Source organism: Pan paniscus, chromosome 2, assembly GCF_029289425.2.
Source record: "Pan paniscus chromosome 2, NHGRI_mPanPan1-v2.0_pri, whole genome shotgun sequence".
NCBI classification, from domain to species: domain Eukaryota; kingdom Metazoa; phylum Chordata; class Mammalia; order Primates; family Hominidae; genus Pan; species Pan paniscus.
In genome coordinates, this window is record NC_085926.1 from 105,206,904 (window position 1) to 105,228,262 (window position 21,359).

The window sequence follows — 21,359 nt, forward strand, 5'->3', positions numbered from 1 at the left end:
TAACGAGTATTTAAGTCTGAATTCAAGTTATGAAATTCCAGAGATTCACTGACTCTTCCAGGCATTTTAACGGCTAAGAAGGGTACTTTGCTCACCATGAGCATTAAGTCAGTGTTGGTGTTCAGAATAATGGGGATCAGTATGTATATCGATGTTCATAGCTGCATTATTCACAACCAAATGCCTACCAATGGATGAATGGTTCAACAAAACATTATATATACATATAATGTAGATATTATATATATGGATTATTACAACACAACAGATTATTACTCAGTCTTAAAAGGGAATGGAATTCTGACACCTCATACAACTTGGATGGACCTTGAAAATACTATGCTAAGTGAAATAAGCCAGACACAAAAGGGCAAATACTGTATGATTCCACCTATATGAAGTACCTAGAATAGTCAAATTCGTAGAGACAGAAAGTAGAATAGTGGTTAGCAGGCAATGGGGATATGAAGGAATAGGAAGTGTTTGTTTAATGGGTACAGAGTTTCAGTTTAGGATAATAAAAATGTTCCAGATATGGATGATGGTGGTGATTGTACAACAATGTGAATGTACTTAGTATCACTAAACTGTACACTTAAGACTGATTAAAGTGGTAAATTTTATGTCATGTATGTCTTATCACAATAAAAAAATGTGAATCTGATACCCTGATGCTTACTCAAAACAAGAGAAATGTAAGGCTGCCAACCATTTAGCCTAGTGGCTCAGACAAGTAACACTTCCTGGGTCAGACACCATTAGGTTTTGTCCAACTGGAGAAGTAAAAAAATGCCAATAATCCATCTACATCAAAATGATAATGACATGGTGGCTCAAGGCTCTCTGCTTTTCCTCTGCCCTGTTCTGACACTAAAGGAAAAAGAGAAAGGAAGTCACTCTGTCAAAGTAATCCCTCGCCTTAGTACTTGGTACTTAACACTTGTTGACAAACTCCTTGGGAAAGAAAAAGTAACTTGCCTATCTCTGCCCCTATATCCAGAGCTGTGACAGGTGCTCCACAGATACATTCACTGAAATTTGAGGGACTAGAACTCAATATGCTTCTATCAATTAAAATGCCCCAAGTGGTGGCTATGCTAGTTGGAATGTGAATACAGAAGTGTAAGACATGCTCTCTGACTTTTAAGATCATATAATCTAGTTGAGGGGATGAGAACTTATAATGACATAACAATGAACATAATATAATTAGGTGCTAAATTGTGTAGTACAGATTATAAGTACTCTAGGAGGTCATAAAAATGTCTAACATCATGTAGAAATGAATAATGGGTTGGGAAATCTTCACTTACTATGTACTTGCAGAAGCAGAGAAAGCTATAAAATGGACTAAAGGCTTTTAAAAGTATCCATTATATTTTAATTTTATGTGTAATGCACCTTGTCTACCAAACAGTCCCTTTCTTAACGTTTTTTCTGGATTTTCTTTTTCCTCAGCCTTGCTTACAAGTAATTAGAAAATGCCTCAGAGGACAATAAGTAAATGTTCCAACAACCATTCAAAAGAATGTGTAAATTACTGTAAAACAGAGGTACTCAATGAAAATTAGTAACTTCAGTCTTCATAAAAATAAACCTCTTATTCAAAGCTTGATTTGTTCAGACAAAGCCAAGAAGAAATAGATTAACTGACTCCCCTCCTTCCCAAGTGCAGGCTAATGAGATCCAGGGAAAATTTTATTCATTTAGCATCAGAATTCAGACCATTTGCTTGAAAATGGGAATTTCACAGCACTCTGCATGGCATAGATCAAAACAGACATGAGTTTTGTTTCTATAAAGACTCCAACTGTGAGTGTGTGTACCTTTTTGTTCTGGAACCCTAAACATTAAAAGCCATATGGCTATGTAGCTTAAGCCGTGAACTGAAGAAAGTAGGCATTAAATTCTATTTCCTAGACTGCTACCCACTATAATCTCTCTCATCACTTCCTTCAACCTTTCACCCTAAGGAACTATCAAGCATTCAGCTCTGTTAAATTTCAGTAAATAGAGAGCAACTTGGTATTTCTCAATCAACTACTAGCTTCACATAATACTGGCAAGACATGAGGGTGTTTTAGGTAATCTATTGTGGCATAACAAATTACCTCAATACTAAGTGGCTTAAAACAACAATTTTGTTTTACTCATCATTTTGTGGATCAGTTTAGGACGGGTCAGCTTGGTGGTTCACCACTGATCCACTTGGTACCAGCTGTTAGCCTGGGCCAGAGGACCAATGTTCAAGATGGCTTCCTTCCTTTAATGTCTTGCACTTCCCATGGTGTTTCTGGTCTCCCTCTCCCCTCTCCTCTCTCCCCTCTCCCCTCTCTGTCTCCCTCTCCCTCTCCGTCTCCCTCTCCCTCTCCCTTGGCAGGTCCAGAACTAATGTGAATCAAGTTAAGAGAGGTGCCTTGGGTGCAAAATTTAAGGGACACTTCTTCTCAGTGTCATGCAAATGCACCTCAGAGCACCTCCTTAAATTTTGTTCAAGGCACCTCTCTTGCCTCACCCTGGACCTGGCCCTGGCCCTGCCTCCAGGGCCTCTCTACATAGCTCCATGGCTCAGGCTTCTCACAGCTTGGTGCTCTCAGGGTAGGAAAGGGGCAGGAAAAGTCTATGCGTATATTAATAATTGGCAAGGTGTCACTTTCACCCTACTCTATTGGTCAAAACAGTCACTGGGTCTGTCTAGATGCATAGGTAGAGAAACAGATACTACCTATTGATAAGGCTGTGAGAAGGTCTCATTACAAAGAGCAAGTGGTATGAGAGACATTGCTGCAGTCATCTTTGAAAAAATACATTCTTCTACATCTTCCCTTATAAACTTTCCTTCACTTTATCCATGGCACACTGCTGTGATATCCTCATTAATATCCTCATCTCTAAACTTCATTTTCAGCTCAGCATGCTATAGCATACCTCCACCAGACCTTCCTGTAATAACTATCTTATTAGCACCCTTACTTAAAGTTTCTAGTGGCCCCCTGACTTATAAATAAAACCCACACTCTTCCACCTTCATTTAAAGTGTTTCATAATTTGGTTCATCTCACCTGTTATGGATTGAATTGTTTCCCCTAAAAGATATGTTCAAGTCATAACTCCTGGCTATGGTTTGAAAGTTTCTCCACCAAAATTCAAGTGCTGCCAATGTGATAGTTTTAAGAGGTATTGCCTCTAAAAGGTGATTAGGCATGAGAGCTCCTCTCTTGTGAATGAGATTAGTTGCTCTTATAAAAGGGCTTGATGGAGAGAGTTCATCCTTTTTTGCCATTTTGTCTTCTGCTGTGTGAAGACACAGCATTCATCCTCTCTAGAGGATGCAGCATTCCAGGCGCCATCTTGGAGGCAGAGACTGGACCATCACTGGACAATAAACCCGCTGGTGCCTTGATCTTGGACTTCACAGCCTCTAGAACTATGAGAAATAAATTTCTGGTCTTTATGAATTACTGAGTCTGTGGTATTTTGTTATGGCAGCACAAACAGTCTAAATTACCCAGACCTGTAAATGTGAGCTTCTTTGGAAATGCAGTTTTTGCAGATGTCATCAAGTAAAAGTGAGGTCACACTGGATTAAGTCAGACCCTAATCTCATGACTAGTGTCTTTATTGAAAAAAAAAAAGAGAGATAGAGAGAGAGAGATTTGGACACAGAGATACAGAGGAGACACAGGAAGGAAGGTCATGTGAAGACAATGGCAGAGATTGGAGGGATGCATATAAAAGCCAAAGAATGCCAACGATTGCCAAGAGACAAAGATAGAAAGAGACAAAGGAAGATTCTTCTCCAGGGTCTTGATAGGTAGCATGGATGGCCAGGTCAAAACCTTGATTTCAAACTTCTGGCCTCCTGACTATGGAAGAGCAAATTTCTTTGCTCTTCTTTGTTTTCAGCCACAAAGTTTGTGGTAATTTGGCATGGCAGCCCTAGGAAACTAACATACCATCTATCCAGGTCTACCTCTCCCACGGCTTCCAAACATTCACCCTTCATATAGACAGAGGTCTCTTCCCTGTCACCATCTTCCAATTCATTACTACACCTGTTTGTCCTTTCCTTCTTCTATAAGTAGCAAAGCATAGCAGTGTGCACAGCTATAAATTGTCGCTGAGTTAGAACTGTCTTCTTCTACTGTTCTGGTAGGCAGGGCACTTGTCCCAAGTGCTGAGTCAGAGTACACTTGGTACAGAGGCATTTCATGCATTTGTTAACTAAAATAAAAAGTGAATAGATATTAAGGTTTTTTAGTAAGTGCTTAGAGTTATAAGTAGAATTACCTTTCACATTGTTTATTGAAAACAATTGTTTAAGTGAGACAGCAATTTATAGAAAACAGATCTGCAAAGCTATAGAAGTCCTTCCTTAGCTATCTACCACCTACCTGTCGTAAATTATATAAATAACAGTGGCTTTAATTAACTGGACCAAAAATGACTTCCAAATAGTAATTCAATAACCCAGAGCTCTAGCAAGGTTGCCCTCATTATTATCATTTTGATGGTTGGAACAGTATATGAAAAGCTCCTTAAGGAATTAGAGAGATCATCTATATTCTTTTTAAATAACAATAGGGATGAGACAGTTTATAGTACATATTGGTCACACAGTTATGAGTATAAATCATGCCACAGATTTGAAAGACAGTATCTGATATGCGAAAGAAATTGTTCTGTGATGGCTGATCTACAGCTGGAGCCTGGACACCCTGGTTATGTGTATGTTCCACATCTTAGCAGACAACCTGGAAGGCATTCAGAGGAGTGAGCAAAATGGTGAAGAGGCTTGAGGAACAGCAGAGTAATGCAGTGATGTTTCAGTTGAAGAACAGATGTCTCAGAAGAAATTCAATTTCGTTCATGTATAAGAAAGATTTTTCTAAAAAATAATTATGCTTACTTCTTTGTGCCCTAAATAGAAAAGCTAAGCCAATAAATGAAAGATAAAGATAAATTTTGAATTGTCATAAGATTCCTAAAAATAAGGTTAGTAATTGTGAATTGTCCCTGGAAATGTTCACGCAAAGATCTGTAACTTCTCAACAAGAATATCTCATTTATCTTTGTAGTCCTCATGCATAGCACAGTTCCAACATATAATAACTGATCAATATACATCTGATAAATAAAGTGAAATTCAAGTAACTGATGGTAGTTTGGATTAAATGTTTCCTTACAAACCTAGGATTCCCATATTTTAGGATTCCAAAATAAGCTCAACTATGAGTCACTAATTTTTCCTTTCAATGTGTCACATAGTCATAATTTCCTGTATACTGGATGTGTACTCCTCAGGAAATTAAAGAAGGATCCCAAACATCTTATTAGGAACATTTTAGATAGTACCATGCAGTAATTAAGTGCAAAATATGAAACACTTAAGAAACTTCAAAGGCACATATTTACACATATACTATTAATCTAAAATTTCCCTCATTCAAGGCAAAAATGGGCCGCAATTTACCAAATCTGTATCACAGACATTATGCTTAGTGCTTTAATATTCATTCAAAAGTATTTATTGAACACTGACTGTGTGCCACACACATGTAATATTTATAACCAATTTAGCAAGGTAGGTATTAATATCTCCATATGAAAGCCAAAGGAGTTATGTAACTTGTCCAAGTTCAGGCCACCGCAAGTCCATATACAGCCTTTGTACAAATTTAAAAAAAAACAGCTGCGTGCAACGGCTCACGCCTGTAATCCCAGCACTTTGGGAGGCCAAGGCAGGTGGATCACGAGGTCAGGAAATAGAGACCATCCTGGACAACATGGTAAAACCCTGTCTCTACTAAAAATACAAAAATTAGCCAGGTGTGGTGGCATGCATCTGTAATCCCAGCTACTCGGGAGGCTGAGGTAGGAGAATTGCTTGAACCCAGGAGTCGGAGGTTGCAGTGAGCCAAGATCGTGCCACTGCACTCCAGACTGCCAACAGAGCGAGACTCCATCTCAAAAACAAAACAAAACAAAATAAAAAAACAACGTACCTCTTCATCAAATGTTATCCCATCTGTAATAAAAGTGGCCATAATATATTGATTTTATTAAAACCAGACACTTTACTGCTCACAAAATTATCTTAATAAATAACCAAATTTATAATGTCTATAAGTAGCATACACTTTAGATGTGTTTTTTTGTGCAATTCACAATCCACTCAACAGTAAATGACAATCCTGTATGAGCTATAAGGACAGAACCAGAAATTTCACTCCAAAGTACCATCATTTACTCCCACCCTAAATGAGAATGATCAGTAATTTCACATAAATTCTGGCTGCATATGACTGCTGTCTCCGTTCAGCACTGTTTCATTCTCAAAGTACTCATAAAATGTATTTCTGTGGACATAAACCCACTGAATACATGGAAAGCAATTAATACTGGATGGCTACGAAGGTTTCTCAGAGAACCCCTCATCAGCCTCTCCAGGCAAGAACTGCTTCTCCAAAACCTGATTTTACCTACTAGGAAATTGAAAAATATTCTTAAGAATAGTATAAAACAGTTGTTCTCATAAATATCACCCAAATAACTCAATCTAAACCTTAAGGTCTAATTATTACAAAAATGACTTGAATCAGATTTCACTCTGATGTGAAAGTGCTTCAGCTCAGTATTCAGTCAAATTATGGAAGATATTAAGATAAGAGGGGTTCTGCCTTTTCCTAGAGATGATATGCCAGAGTGTGAAATGGCCTTAACACCCATTGAGAATAAAAATGCCCTTAGATAGAGCAATGCATGTGTACATGATGCTTTACTCATCCAAGCCACTCTTTTTGGGTTTCTATTGTGTTGCAGGTTTTGTGTTAGGTGCTGAGGACACAGTAACAATCAGATCGATCCAGACCACACTGTGCTCTCATTCCAGCTGACAAAATTGTCAAAAAAGAAAAATGCAATAAGTGCTACAACAGAGATCTAGACAAAGTGTAGCAGGGCCACTTGGTGGGACCCTGCTTTGTCCCACACACAGAATGTCTTGGAATTTAGGTAAATAGAGCTCATGATAATGTAAGTAAGCTTTAAAATTAACTTAAAAACCTATCCCAGGCCTGGTGCAGTGGCTCATGCCTATAATCCCAGCACTTTGGGAGGCTGAGGCCGGCGGATCACCTGAGGTCAGGAGTTCGAGGCCAGCCTGACCAAATCCGTCAGCCTGACGGAGAAACCCCATCTCTACTAAAAATACAAAATTAGCCAGGCATGGTGGCACATGCCTGTAATCCCAGCTACTCAGGAGGCTGAGGCAGGAGAATCACTTGAATCCAGGAGGCGGAGGTTGCAGTGAGCCAAGATCGCACCACTGCACTCCAGCCTGGGCAACAAGAGCAAAATTCTGTCTCAAAAACAAAACAAAACAAAACAAAAAAACAATCCCTACCATCATACCATCATATTTGGCTCATAAATTATTATATCTAATATATAATAGATGTGAAATGAATAAATAAATGAACTTTCCAGCTTACAAATTAGACTTGGGCTATAAGCAAGCATCTACATCAATTATAAAAGAAGTGTTCATGAATACAAAATATTTTTAAATACCCAAAAGCCTAAGGCAATTTGAATTGAGGAGAGATGCAATTTAAATACAAACCTCATACTGACCAACTTAAAAGATACATAAATTATTTGTGTTGTCTATTTGGGCTATTTAATCATGTATTTTCAGCATCTCAGTAACACACTTTTTTTTTTTTTTTCCAGTCACGTGGACCTTCTTTTTTCTTCTAAATCTCAACCATATTATCTATCTGGCTGTGCAAGGAAGATCAATAAGGAGGAGCTCTAACAATTTCCATTCGTTTTCTGCAATCCAAACCGAGATGATCCAGGCTTAAACAAGACGTAGGGAGTCTGGGGGTAGAGAAAGGCTGATTCTTTGCTGTATCTTACAGGAGGTCTACACTTATGAATTCCAGCTTTTCAGGTGGATAATTTGACATGAAGGTTTGTTCTTTGAACATTTTTAATCATTCTATCCTGCCTCCCAAGGCTCCCAAGAGACATTTTACTGAAATAGAAGTAAAATGCTAAATACTTTACTCACCTTTTCCTCTAATTCTGTGTTTTGACCTTTTTTAAATTTTCATCTCACATGCTATTATAAATAACCTGAGGACAGGAACATAGTCTGTGCAGTTCTCTCTAATCAGCATCTATTCCAGCACCCTGCGCAATGAAACACTCATAAAATATTTCCTAGTGATTAGACAGTAGTTTACTGTCTAATTGAAATGAAACTCAAAAGTTGGGACCTTGTTTTAACATACTTTATGCAATGTCTGATGTGAAGGAAAATCACAAAATATGAGAATTAAAAGAAGCCTTGAAACTATTTTGTTATTATCAACAATTTATTTTTTTAACCCTGTGAACTTCCTCCATCCGAATTTCTACCACTACCACGTAACAGAAAATAGTTCCAAACTTTCTATGAAGAGTCCCTGGAACCATAGAAGGGGAAGAAAAGAGATCACATACACCACAATACATTTGCAGAGAAGATCCACTTCTCAGTAACTTAATGAAATTTTGGAACCACTTAGGGATACAACTTTGTTAGATATTAGTATTCAATACAATTTAAGTAAAACCAATAAGAGCAGACAATTTGGGTTGCAAACAGTTCAGAAGGCAAAACCAAGTTTCAATTAACTGTAAATTTTGTACAGCGAAACACTAGTAAGTTAGTTCTTGATTCTAAAAAAAAGTAAGTTTAAATTTCTTTTTCTAAACTTATCTGCTCTCCGGGATTGATAAAAAATGCAAATTCCCACCCTATCTTTGGTAGGTGCGTGTACACAGATCTGACAAGAAACTACACAAAGGGAAATGTTAAAAGTTGGTCCTTCTTAGCAACATGAGAAAACCATTAAAGAGAAATATTTCCGCAGATACTTACAAGGTGAAATTTTTGTGTTCTAGCTTTTTTCACTAATGAACTTTCTCATCGCCCCTAAGAGTCTGAATACAAACAAATATTTCTAGTTCTTCCTATAGGTCTACATAAATTCCCTCCAACTTCACTTTTCTCCTTTCCTGAAATCAAATGTACAACTGTTTTACATAGGAGCAGCATAATGCCAGGCAATTAGTAAGTGTGTTGGTGTTCATAACAGAGATTTATTGCAACTATATGCAAACATTGTACTATGGATTGAGCAAAATTACATAAACAGAATAGCCAGTATTCCTGATTTGAAATTTAAATATCAATACAAATAAAATGAAATAGTAAAGAGTAGAATGGAGAAATGGGAGGGGATGTGGATGGGATGCGGGGGAGGGGATAGGATAAACTGATAGAATAAAAGATAATGGGGAGATTATTTTCTTACTCTTGGCCCCACCTCACTCTTACATGATTATCATGCTATGGTTCTACAGTTTTCTAAATTACTATAAAAGTCTTAAAGACACAGCCTGCCCTGTGTTTCTTCTCATCTTTAGCACTGCCCAAATGGAGAATATAACTCTGAGAAAATAAATATTAATAAGTGATATGGTTTGGCTATGCCCCCACCCAAATCTCATCTTGAATTCCCACGTGTTGTGGGAGGGACCCAGTGGGAAGTAACTGAATCATGGGGGCAAGTCTTTCCCATGCTGTTCTCTTGATAGTAAGTTTCATGAGATCTGATGGTTTTAAAAAGAGGAATTCCCCAGGCTTCCCCAGCCACATGGAACTAATCCAGTTAAACCCTTTTCTTTTGTAAATTGCCCAGTCTCAGGTATGTCTTTATCAGCAGCATGAAAAATGGACTAATACAGTCAATTGGTACCAGTAGAGTGGGGTGTGGCTGAAAAGACACCCAAAAATGTGAAAGCAACTTTGGAACTGGGTAACAGGTAGAGGTTAGAACAGTTTGGAGGGCTCATGGGAAGACAGGAAAATGTGGGACACTTTGGAACTTCCTAAAGACTTGTTGAATGGCTTTGACCAAAAGCCTGATAGCAACATAGATAATAAGGTCCAAGCTGAGGTGGTCTCAGATGGAGATGAGGGACTTGTTGGGAACTGGAGCAAAGGTAACTCTTGTTATGTTTTAGCAAAGAGACTGGCAGCATTTTGCTCCTGCCCTAGAGATTTGTGGAACTTTGAACTTGAGAGAGATGATTTAGGGTATCTGGCAGAAGAAATTTCTAAGCAGCAAAGCATTTAAGATGTGACTTCAGTGCTATTAAATGCATTCAGTTTATAAGGGAAGCAGAGCATAAAAAGTTTGGAAAATTTGCAGCTTGACAATGTGATAGAAAAGAAAAACCCATTTTCTGAGGAGAAATTCAAACTGGCTGCAGAAATTTGCATAAGTAACGAGGAGCTGAATGTTAATCCCCAAGACAATGGGAAAGGTGTCTCCAGGGCAAGTCAGAGGTCTTCATGGCAGTCCCTCCCATCACAGGCCAGAAGGCCTGGGAGAAAATGGTTACCTGGGCCAGGCCCAGGGTCCCCATTCTGTGTGCAGCCTAGGGACTTGGTGCCCTGAGTCCCAGGCACTCCAGCGGTGACTAATAGGGGCCAAGGTACAGCTCAGGCTGTTTCTTCAGAGAGTGCAAGCCCCAAACCTGGGCAGCTTCCATGTGGTGTTGGGCCTGTGGGTGCATACAAGTCAAGATTTGAGGTTTGGGAACCTCCACCTAGATTTCAGAAGATGTATGGAAATGTCTGGATGCCCAGGCAAAAGTTTGCTGCAGGGGTGGGGCCCTCATGGAGAACCTCTGCTAGGGCAGTGTGGAAGGGAAATGTGGGGTCAGAGCCCCCATACAGAGTCCCTACTGAGGCATAGCCTAGTGGAGCTGTGAGAAGAGGACCACCATCCTCCAGACCCCAGAATGGTGGATCCACCAACAGCTTGCGCCGTGTGCCTGGAAAAACCATAGACACTCAAGGCCAGCCCCTGAAAACAGCCAGAAGGAGTGCTGTACCCTGCAAAGCCACAGGGGCGGAGCTGCCCAAGACCATGGGAACCTACCTCTTGTGTGAGCATGACCTGGATGTGAGACATGGAGTGAAAAAAGATCATTTTGGAGCTTTAAGATTTGACTGTCCCGCTGGATTTCGGACTTGCATGGGGCCTGTAGCAACTTTCTTTTGGCCAATGTCTCCCATTTGGAATGGCTACCCAATGCCTGTACCCACATTGTATCCAGGAAGTAACTAACTTGCTTTTGATTTTACAGGCTCATAGGCAGAAGGGACTTGCCTTGTATCAGATGTGGACTTTTGAGTGAATGCTGAAATGAGTTAAGACTTTGGGGGACTGTTGAAAAGGCATGATTGATTTTGAAATGTGAGGACATGAGATTTGGGAGGAGCCAGGGGAGGAATGATATGGTTTGGCTGTGTCCCCACCCAAATCGCATCTTTAATTCTCACGTGTTGTGGGAGGGACCTGGTGGGAGGTAATTGAATCACGCGGGCAAGTCTTTCCCATGCTGTTCTCGTGATATGAAAAAGTTTCATGAGATCTAATGGTTTTAAAAAGAGGAATTCCCGTGCGCAAGCTCTCTCTCTTTGCTTGCTGCCATCCACTAAGACATGACTTGCTCTTCCTTGCCTTGTCATGATTGTAAAGCTTCCCCTGCCACGTGGAAGTTTAAGTCCAATTAAACCTCTTTCTTTTGTAAATTGCCCAGTCTCAGGTATGTCTTTATTACTAGCATGAAAACAGACTAATACAATATGTCATACAAGAGAAATAGGAAATGATAGCACTAAAAGCAATGCTATGAACGTAACAGCCCCAAGCATTAAGGAATCAGGTTATTAATTGTTACCTGAAATAAACCATGTAAATGTTTTCTCAAAGTTTTATTTTTTAAAATCCATCATTGTGCCTTTGAAGTAGGAACTTTGGAAGTTTTAGAAGTGACACTCCTATAGTACTTATAGCAAAAACTACATCTTTCACGAGCAGTTTGGACTGGATTTCTACATCTATCATAACATGGATACATTTAATTTTCTAAATATCGAACGTTTCTTCTCCAGTCGTGTTCCTCATGGAGAAAGAGTCCCAGCAAAAAAACAAATGCCGAAGCAAGGCCCCAGGCTTCTAACTACTTTTGCTGAGTGACGGGGAACGCTAGCACCTTATTAGTTAATCCCAAGGGGAAGGTCTGCCATGCAGGAACTAGCAGCCCTCAGAGTCTAAAACGTGGAACATATAACATCCTACTCGCATGCTCACACATACGCATTTGCACATGGGCTGACTTACATCCAGGAGACAGCCCCTGAGCTCTTTACAAATTGCAGAGAAGCCCAGGAAATCAGCTCTAAAGATGATGTGCCTCTGCTCTGCTTCAGAGCTCCAACTCATCCTAACGGCCCTGAGAGGTTTCCATGATCAAATCCAGGAGCAGGAGGCAGAAGAGCTGAGGCTCACAAATGGCCCATCCGGGCTTTTCCGTGGAGCCCGTTTCTGCCCGACCCCCCTGAGGAATGTAAACGATCTGTTCAGGACTGAACTGCTTTACCCTCGAGGATGTAAATTATTCATTACCCCCTCCTTCTTGCACATTTTGCCTTTCATTTGCTCCATCTACTCCCTGCTCTATCTTTACTAATTTATCTCTAAGCTACCTCAATTGCCTTCTGCTCTGCTCCCCTCAGAAACTTAAAAACGAAACCGGATTCATTAGCCAAATAACTGGATTAGAGCTCTCTTCAACATATCAGACAGTAGAGAAAGTTGCTTTGTAATTTCTTTGATATTCAGCCTTTTAGAAAGCAATTCCTTAAATTACTCTGTTTAAATCTTTGAACTACTTAACTTTCTTTGATAGCACGCTAACATTGCACTAAAACCTGTGCAATGTTATGAAAACTTTAATTTCTGTAGTCAGTGCTTCCACATGAACAGCAGGGGGCAGTAGGATATCAAGAATTGAAGAAATTGTCCTGGGCTCTGAGAAACACTGTTGAATTACTGCAGTGGGTCTGTGTACTCGTGATGATCTCAGCTCTCGGATGAAGTCTTTTGTTTTGTGTCCTATTTTACAATGCACCGTTCAGTTTTCTATATGAGTTGTGGCTTAGTCACAGTATTTCACTGTGACAGCTTAGCTTAAGAAAAAGAAAAGTGCAGGAGAAAAAAAAAAGGAGGAAAAGAGAAAGAAAACATGTAAATGCTTCCCAATAAAACACATCATGAAAAGGAAAAAGTAATCCTGTGTATACATATAAAGTTTGTCCCTTCTCTGTTCCTATCCTGGACACAGTTTTTCTAGATTACAGACTGAATTCATCCCTATTCCTCCCCAACACACACACACACATGCACACATTTGCCATATAGTTTTCTGTCAAAACAGATTTCCTATAAAAAGAAAAACAAAAAATACAAAAAACTCTTTAAAAACTAATACTTGACTTTTTTAAAAAATTCAAAAAAATCTCATTTTCTGTCCTTTAATCAAGCTTCTGAGTATAGAATTTTAGTGTTTTCATGCTTTTTGAACATGTATTAGTCAAAATACCTTTCATTAATATGAATGTTGCAATAAAATTCTTCCTCTGTAAATGTACAGCTTCAGATAAATAGCCAAAAGCTATAGTTGTTATCTATATCTGATATGTTTGGAGGTAGGATATGAACTACAAACTGAAATATGAGAGACTTGAAGAACAGTCAAGGATTCCTGCAATCGTACAGGTTGGGAAAGGTGCTTTAGTAATCCAACCACCAAAGTTAGCAAATACGAAGCTACTTTCATGCATAATTTGAGTTGTACCCAAAATATCATACCCGCAAGCCTAGTTTCCTCTCCTACCTAGGCTGGAATTCCCAGGGTTATTTATGTGTTCTCATAGAGTTATTAATTTATTACTGTGGTATGGCAGATGTATTATTTCAACATCTGGTACCAAAATTTCTCTTGAAGGAGGGATTCTCTGCTCCCTACTGACAGGGCCCTATCTGATCCTCTGGTCTTATCTCCTACTGTTCTCCTGCTTACCAACTTTGATCACACCAGCTCCCTTGCTGTTCCTTAGAGCACACTAGCTACTCTATGCCTCAGGGCCTTGGCCCTAGCTGTCCTCTGTCAGGAACAATCTTACCTCATTTATCCAAACGATTCATTCTTTTGCCTATTTCAAGTGCAAAAATCACTTCCTCCGTGAGGCCTTCCCTGATCACTATTTAAAATAGAATATTCTCCCCAGCATTTTTTATGCACCCTTTCTCCTTTATTTTCCTCAATAGCACGTATCACCATCAAATATGCTACATATTACACAGGTAAATATAATACAGGAGATAGCTGAGACCAAACATATCAGCCAACAGAGGGCTCAACCTCAGTGTTAAAACAAAAAGAAAAACAGGTTGATTTCAAAGGAAAACCCAACTCTATGCTGTATATAAAAGACAAAGACCCACCTAAAACAAAACAATTCAGAAATGCTAACAAGGAAAGGAAGGATGGGTAAAGTTCTACTGAGAAAATGCAAATTAAAAAAAGAAAGAATTGAGATTTTGCAATTCAATAAAATAAAATTCAGACCAAAAACCGTTATTGAGACAAAGAACATCTTATAATCCTAAAGGCTACAATTCCCAGTGAAAATAAAAGATTTATGAAAAGGTATGCAGTGAATAACACAGCAGCTACTTTCATACAGTAGGAATTATAAGAGATTCAAAGAGAAATTGAAATACACTAATAATAGCAGACTATAGTACATTTCTCTTAATTAGACAAAAAAATACAAAAACACTTAGAAAATTGACTCTAATTTACAATACAGACATGTATGCCCCAGTAAATCACATAAAAATGATCTAAATATTCACCATAATATGATAAAACTAGAAATTTATAATCAAAACATAAGAAAGCCCCATTTTGAAATTTAAAATTTTTCTATTAAACATAGCTTGTCTCAAAGGGAAATATCAATTGCTAATGAGAATTTCTAGAAAAAAATGAAAACATGACATTAGAGTTGACAAGATGCAGCTAAAGAGTGTTCAGAACAAAACTGATAATTTAAATAAATAATGAAATTATGAATTAGATATTCCACTCAAAAAGAAAACGTTAGATATATTTAAGGTTCTTTTCCATTTTGGATTTTGGATTTAATTTTCTTTTTAATTGAGCAACCTAGATTTTTCTTTTTTTTTTGAAGGAGTCTCCCTCTGTCACCCAGGCTGCAGTGCAGTGGCGCAATTGGCCAGTCTGCTCTTGAACTCCTGACCTTGAGTGATCCACCTGCCTCAGCCTCCCAAAGTGCTGGGATTACAGGCATGAGCCACTGCACCCAGCAAGCAACCTAGATTTTAAAACAACATGAGATAAATAAGCCTAATTGTATTTAACTACATCTAACATTTTTACTAATAGTTGTAATACTGGTAGATTTTGGAAACTATTATATATATTATGCAGAAAAGTAAATAATTCTGTTAATATCATTTAAGAGCCATGATTTTCAGCACAGGGGAAAGAAGATGCAATATAAAATCAAATAAGTAAAAACTCTATAACCTTCTATTAGAATTGGATTACCAACATAAATTTATTATTTATTTTCATCTTTCTTTGAAAAACTACATCTCCCCTAGATCTTGTGTTGAAGAGTCTGGGAAATGATAAGCCATTTAACCATGAACATCTTTCAGTGCAGATTGTAGCATCCAAATACCTTTTTCACTGGAAGCAACAAGGACACCTTTGAGAAATGGCTGATTCTAGGTCTGAGGCAGTAAATGTACAATATGAGACTGGAACTCTTACAGTGTCAGAAAGCAAGTAAGCTCTCAAGACATACGAGCTTGTGTCAAATAAACAAAGGAGCCAAAAATGGCCAAAGACGGGCAATTTGAACTTCAAAATGGATAATCACTGCAATTATATAAAAGTGTAAAAAGAGATACAGATACAATCAACATGAAACTCCTAGAAGCAACAGGAGATTCAATATGGTAGCAAGATACAAAATTAGACATAGAAATCAGTACCTTCATTTATGTAAGAATCTAGCCGTTATAAGGAAAAGTGGAAGAGATAATCCCCCTTACGATACCAACAAAGAAGAGAAATACTCTAAGAATAAACTTAACAAGTGAAAAACCTTTATGATGCTTCCTTGAAAGACACAAAGCTGAAACTTGAGCAAGAGAAAAAATAAACCTTGCTTTTCAAAAGGTAAATGCAACATCATAAACTGAAAAGGTATGCAGAAGGTTTTTTTTTTTGAAAGTACTTTTATGGGGCTATATTCTATAGTTAACATGAAAAAATAACCCAGCATTAAAAAAAAACACTTAAGAAAACAGCAATGATGCAGTCTAGCCCTACCAGATACTGAAATATAGTCTCTAATAAAAACAGTATATTAGCCCATAAGTAGACAATAAGATCAATGCGGGGAAAAAAGAAAATATATCTTAGACCCAATTACAATGTGGAAATTTACGTATGTGATAAAAATATTTCAAATCGCTGGTCAGGGAGGTGCTTTTTAAATTAAATGTTATGACAGCTAAAAAGTCATTTGAAAATAGATAAAATTGGATACATCACCTAGGTAGAATTCCTGCATATATGTTTGTGTGTACATATCTATTACTCGTGAATCTTATAACGAGGAACCAATCTGACATCTCCAAATTGAAGGATATTCTGGAAGACCACTGGGCTAGACTTTTCAAAAATGTCAATACCAGGAGAAACAAACAAAAGAGGCTAGGTAACTGCTCTATATTGAAGGAAGCGAAAGAGACTTGACAACTGCAATATGTGGTTCTTATTGATGCACTATGTGATTCTTGTTAAATCTCGGATTACATTTTACAAACTATATGGTAAAGAAGGACATTTTGGGACAATTGAGGAAATTCAAATATGAAATATAGATTATTGTAATATAACAATGTTACATTTCCTAAGTATGATGATGTGCATTGTGATCCTGTGGTCCTCAATTGAGGCAATTTTGCACCTCTCCTTTTTCCCCCAACCCTCACCACCACCCCTGCCCCCCTCAACCCCCCCAACCACACCGTTTGGGTTTAGCAGTGTCTGGAGGCATCGTTGGCTGTCACAACTGGGGGAGGGGGTTGCTACTGGCATCTAATGGGTAGAGGCCAGGGATGTTGCTAAATAGTGATTGTTTAGCACAGGACACCCCCACCCCACCCCGTCACCCCCACCTTACGGGTACAGACAGCAAAAACTCATCCTGCCCAAAATGTCAATAGCGCGGGGTTGAGAAACCCTGATGTAGAACAATCCCTTATTCTTAGGGGATACATACTGAGATATTAGGCTGAATCACATGACATTGTCTCTTGCGTAGGTCAAGTATCGGCAATATTTAAGGACGAAGGGTTATGACGTTCACAACAAACTCTCAAAATAATGAACAAGCCCTTCCGCCCCGGCTGTCCCGCGACCTAGGGGACCCGAGAAGGGCGCACTCGCACGGGCCGCGGAGGCCAACGCCGAGCCTGCGCGGCGGCAGGCGCTGAGAACTCACTGCGCACGCGCCGGTCGGCTGGCCGCACCCACGCGGCGCAGCTCCCAAAGTTGCAGACAGCCCGGCGAACCGCGCAGTGCGCTTCTTCTGCCTGCAGCAGAGAAAAGGAAAGAAAACTCCGCAGGGGCTCCGTTGGCTTCTTCACGAGTGACAACCATGTTTTCCCAGATAGAAGACCGGAGCCCTGCTCCTTTGCGATCCGCCGAGGGCTGCAGAGAGCATCCTCATCCATTTGGGCACCCCTGCCCAGGAAGAGCCCGGCCATCCCTTTCCAGACTGGATCCTTAAGAGGTGAATTTTCTTCCGTGGATTCCGATTTGCTCCGTCTGACCAGCCTAGGCAATCCAGCATCGCGTGGTACCAGTGCCGCTGGGCACACTCGCTTCACGCCGGCTCCGCCTCACCAGCAAGCGCATTCCCAGGTAAAAATTTTAAATACCTTAGAATTCTTCTGCCTAGAGTCTCTAATCAAGAAGTTTACCCACTTTTTCTGTAAGGAGCCAGAGAGCAAATACTCTAGAATTTGGGCCTGGAACTGTCTCTGTAGCGTATTCGTCGTTGTTTTGAAAATGTAAAAACCACTCTTAGCTGCTGGCCTTACAAAAATAGAATCATGAGGACTGTGAAGATTAGAGCCTAATCACTAATTCACCCAGCACAGAGGCTAGAGCGCCAGTGAGTCCTCCGCCCCTTCCCAGGCCCGACCATAGTTTTGCAGTTAGGACCCAGGTTTTGTGAGGACTGGGACCCACCCAGGTTTAGTTCACAGTCTCTTGAATCCCTCCCTGCACCTGCACCTCTGCTCCTCCCCCTAGGCCGGTGGCCCGTGGTGAGTTCCTGGCAGTCTCCTAGGCCACCAGGAAACACTCCGACCAACTGCCACGCCCTCCTTTGCTCCAAAATGACAAGCTCTTTTCATCTGGGAGCAAAAGCTGAAGTCCCCACATTTGAACTAAATTAGTTTAGTGTAAAAGTAGTACAAGATTATCTCAGACAATTGTATTTTAATAGTATTTTTTTCTAGTGATAAATGTAATATATGTCTACTATGGTCATTTGGAAAATTCTGAGACGTATAGAGCAGAAAAGAAATTCTCCATAACCCTAACCCACAAAACATAACTTTTGAAATGCTTCTGTATTTTTTAATTCTTTTTTAATGCATATTATAGGACAACTTACTGAACAATTGGATTTTTAGAAATATTTTTAATAAAACTTGTGTTGAAGTACAGCATACAAAAAAGTGTACAAATTACAAATACAGTTCAGTAAACTTTCAAAGATTAACACAAACATGTCCGGGCAACCACAACTCAGCTCAAGAAATTAACTAATAGTAGCATTCTTCATCCCCCTGTTAGTTTTGTCTATTCTGACATTTCACATGAAATGAATTACTTGGTAAATATTTTATAGTATTTGGTTTATTTCCCTTTATATTATATTTGAATTCATCCGTGTCGTTGCATGTAACAAGTCTTTTTTACAATTTTATTCTATGCTGTATGAAATTCAGTTATATGAGTATACACAATTTATTCTTTCTACTGTTATTTTTTCTTAATTACAGATTTATTGAGATATAATTCACACACCATACAGTTCATCTACTTAAAGTGTGCAATTCAATGTGTATAATTCATTGCTTTCAGCATATTCACAGATATGTGCAACCATCACCAAAGTCAATTTTAGAAAATTTTCATCACCTGGAAACTTCATACCCTTTAGCTATCACTCCCGCAACCCCACTTCCCTATCCTTTCTAGCCCCAAGCAACCACTAATTTTTCTGCTCTATAGATTTGCCTATTCTGGACATCTCACAAAAATTGAACCATATGATATGAGGTCTTTTGTGACTGGTCCCTTATGCTGATACTGGACATTCGAGTTCTTTCCAGGTTTGGAGCTATTACAGATAATACTTCCGTGAACGTTATTCTGTGAATCGGTTCACATAGATACACATTTCTATTGCGATACATATCTAAGGTATGCTCATAACCAGCTATAATTACAGTGCCAAGCAGTTTTTCAAATTTATAGACCTGCCAGCATTGTATGATGAGAGTTCTCATTGTTCCACGTCCTCTCCAACATTTGGGGTTTATGTGGTTTTAATTTACATTTCTCGGATGACTAAAGATAAAGAGCATCTTTCATGTGATTATTGGCCACTCGGATATCCTCTTTAGTTAAGTGCCTTTTAGGCATTCACCCACTTTTCTATTGGCTAATCTTCTTCTACTTGATGTGTATATTCTAGATAAGTGCTGCAAACAAACACCTTTTCCTAATTAAATGCTTGCATTTTAACTCTCCATTTTTAGATTTTGATAAAGGTAAATCTTTTATTTTTATTGAGGTCTAATTTATCACTCTTTGTTCATGGTTAGTGCTTTCACTAACCTGTAAGAAATCATTGTCTACCCCAAGGTGACAAGGGCATTCTCTTATGTTACCATCTGGAACCTTAAGTTTTTTCTTGGAACACTTAGACGTGCTAACTACCTAAAATTAATTTTGGCATATGGTGTGAAGTGAGGACTAGTTTTTTTTTTTTTTTTTTTAATGTAGCTATCCAACTGACCTAAGTTTTTCTTGGAAAAGAAAGTCCTTTCCCCACTGCTCTGCAACATCACCTTTGTCATAAATCAATAGAAATAGACCTACAGATGTTGGAATCAGTAGAAAAGGAATTTTAAATATATTTATGGCTATTTTAAATTATTAAAGATTCTTACTAAGGGTAGATATGATAAATGAAGACAGGGAATTTCAAGAGAAATACAACTAATAGAAGAAGAACAAAATGGAACCCCTAGAACTGAAAAATATAATAACTGAAATTATTTGATGGGATTATCAGTAGATTGGATGCACAGTAAGGAGAATCAGGAAGCTTAAAGATAGGTCAATAGAGGGCCAGGTACAGTGGCTCACACCTGTAGTCCCAGCACTTTGGGAAGCCTAGGCGAACGAATCATTTAAGGTCAGAGGTCAGAAGTTTGAGACCAGCCAGCCCAACATGGTGAAACCCCGTCTCTACTAAAAATATAAAAATTAGTTGAGTGTGGTGGTAATCCCATCTACTCGGGAGGCTGAGGCTGGAAAATTGCTTGAACTAGGGAGATGGAGGCTGTAGTGAGCTGAGATTGTACCATTGCACTCCACCTGGGCTACAGAGTGAGACTCCATGTCAAAAAAAAAAAAAGATAGATCGATAGAAATCATCCAAATTTAAAGTGCACTGAGAAAAAAAAAGTTTATAATAAAGAGAACATCAGTGACCCATGAAATAAGGTCAAGACATCTAACTTACATGAAATTGGACTTTCAGAAGTCAAAGAGAGAAACTATCAGGCAGAAAAATACTTGAAAAAGTATTAGCAAAGGTTCCCCAAATTTGATCAAATATATTTATCCAGAATGTTTACTTGTTTAATGAAGAGTTGATCCCATAACCTATTTTGCCATTAGTGGAGTTTAGAAGTTAGCATAAAAGGTTATAAAGTGTTACATCTCCATGAATGAGCAGCAGGGCATTTAAAAGTCACATTGATTGTAGAAAAAATACTTTGCTGGGTGGAAGGGTCCTGAGCATGGCTATTCTTTTAACATAAATGTTGCCTGCTCACTAACATTACCACCACCCCAATCATAGTAATGCCAAAATTCCTCACAATTTTTCAAAATATCCCATTGGTGCACAGTACGGCCCTGCATCCACTGAGAACCCTTCTCTCCTGTGATCTGCCACTGCCTCCCTGTTCCAACCTTTCTAACCTCATCTTCTAATGCTCTATGTATCAAACCTCCCTGGCCTCCTTCCA

The 21,359-nt window shown here is 38.9% G+C and overlaps 1 protein-coding gene and 1 long non-coding RNA gene across 13 annotated transcripts in view; one reads left to right on the forward strand and one right to left on the reverse strand.

The window, feature by feature from the left end:
- LOC129397422 (ATP synthase subunit a-like) overlaps positions 1-17,502 on the reverse strand; it is a 903,826-nt gene extending 886,324 nt beyond the window's left edge. For 11 of the 12 annotated variants that reach the window (XR_010111618.1, XR_010111616.1, XR_008624792.1 and 8 more), the window contains exon 1: positions 17,300-17,438. The gene's annotated coding sequence lies outside the window, so the exon portion shown is untranslated. Of the gene's footprint in view, positions 1-17,299 lie in introns of all 12 variants that reach the window. The other variant, XR_010111615.1, reaches the window with a different exon arrangement.
- Positions 17,503-17,802: 300 nt separating this feature from the next.
- Positions 17,803-21,359, forward strand: part of LOC117979722 (uncharacterized) — a 77,001-nt gene continuing 73,444 nt past the window's right edge. Inside the window, exon 1 of the long non-coding RNA XR_004670647.3 lies at positions 17,803-17,943. This is a non-coding gene — a long non-coding RNA (uncharacterized LOC117979722). The remainder of the gene's footprint in view (positions 17,944-21,359) is intronic.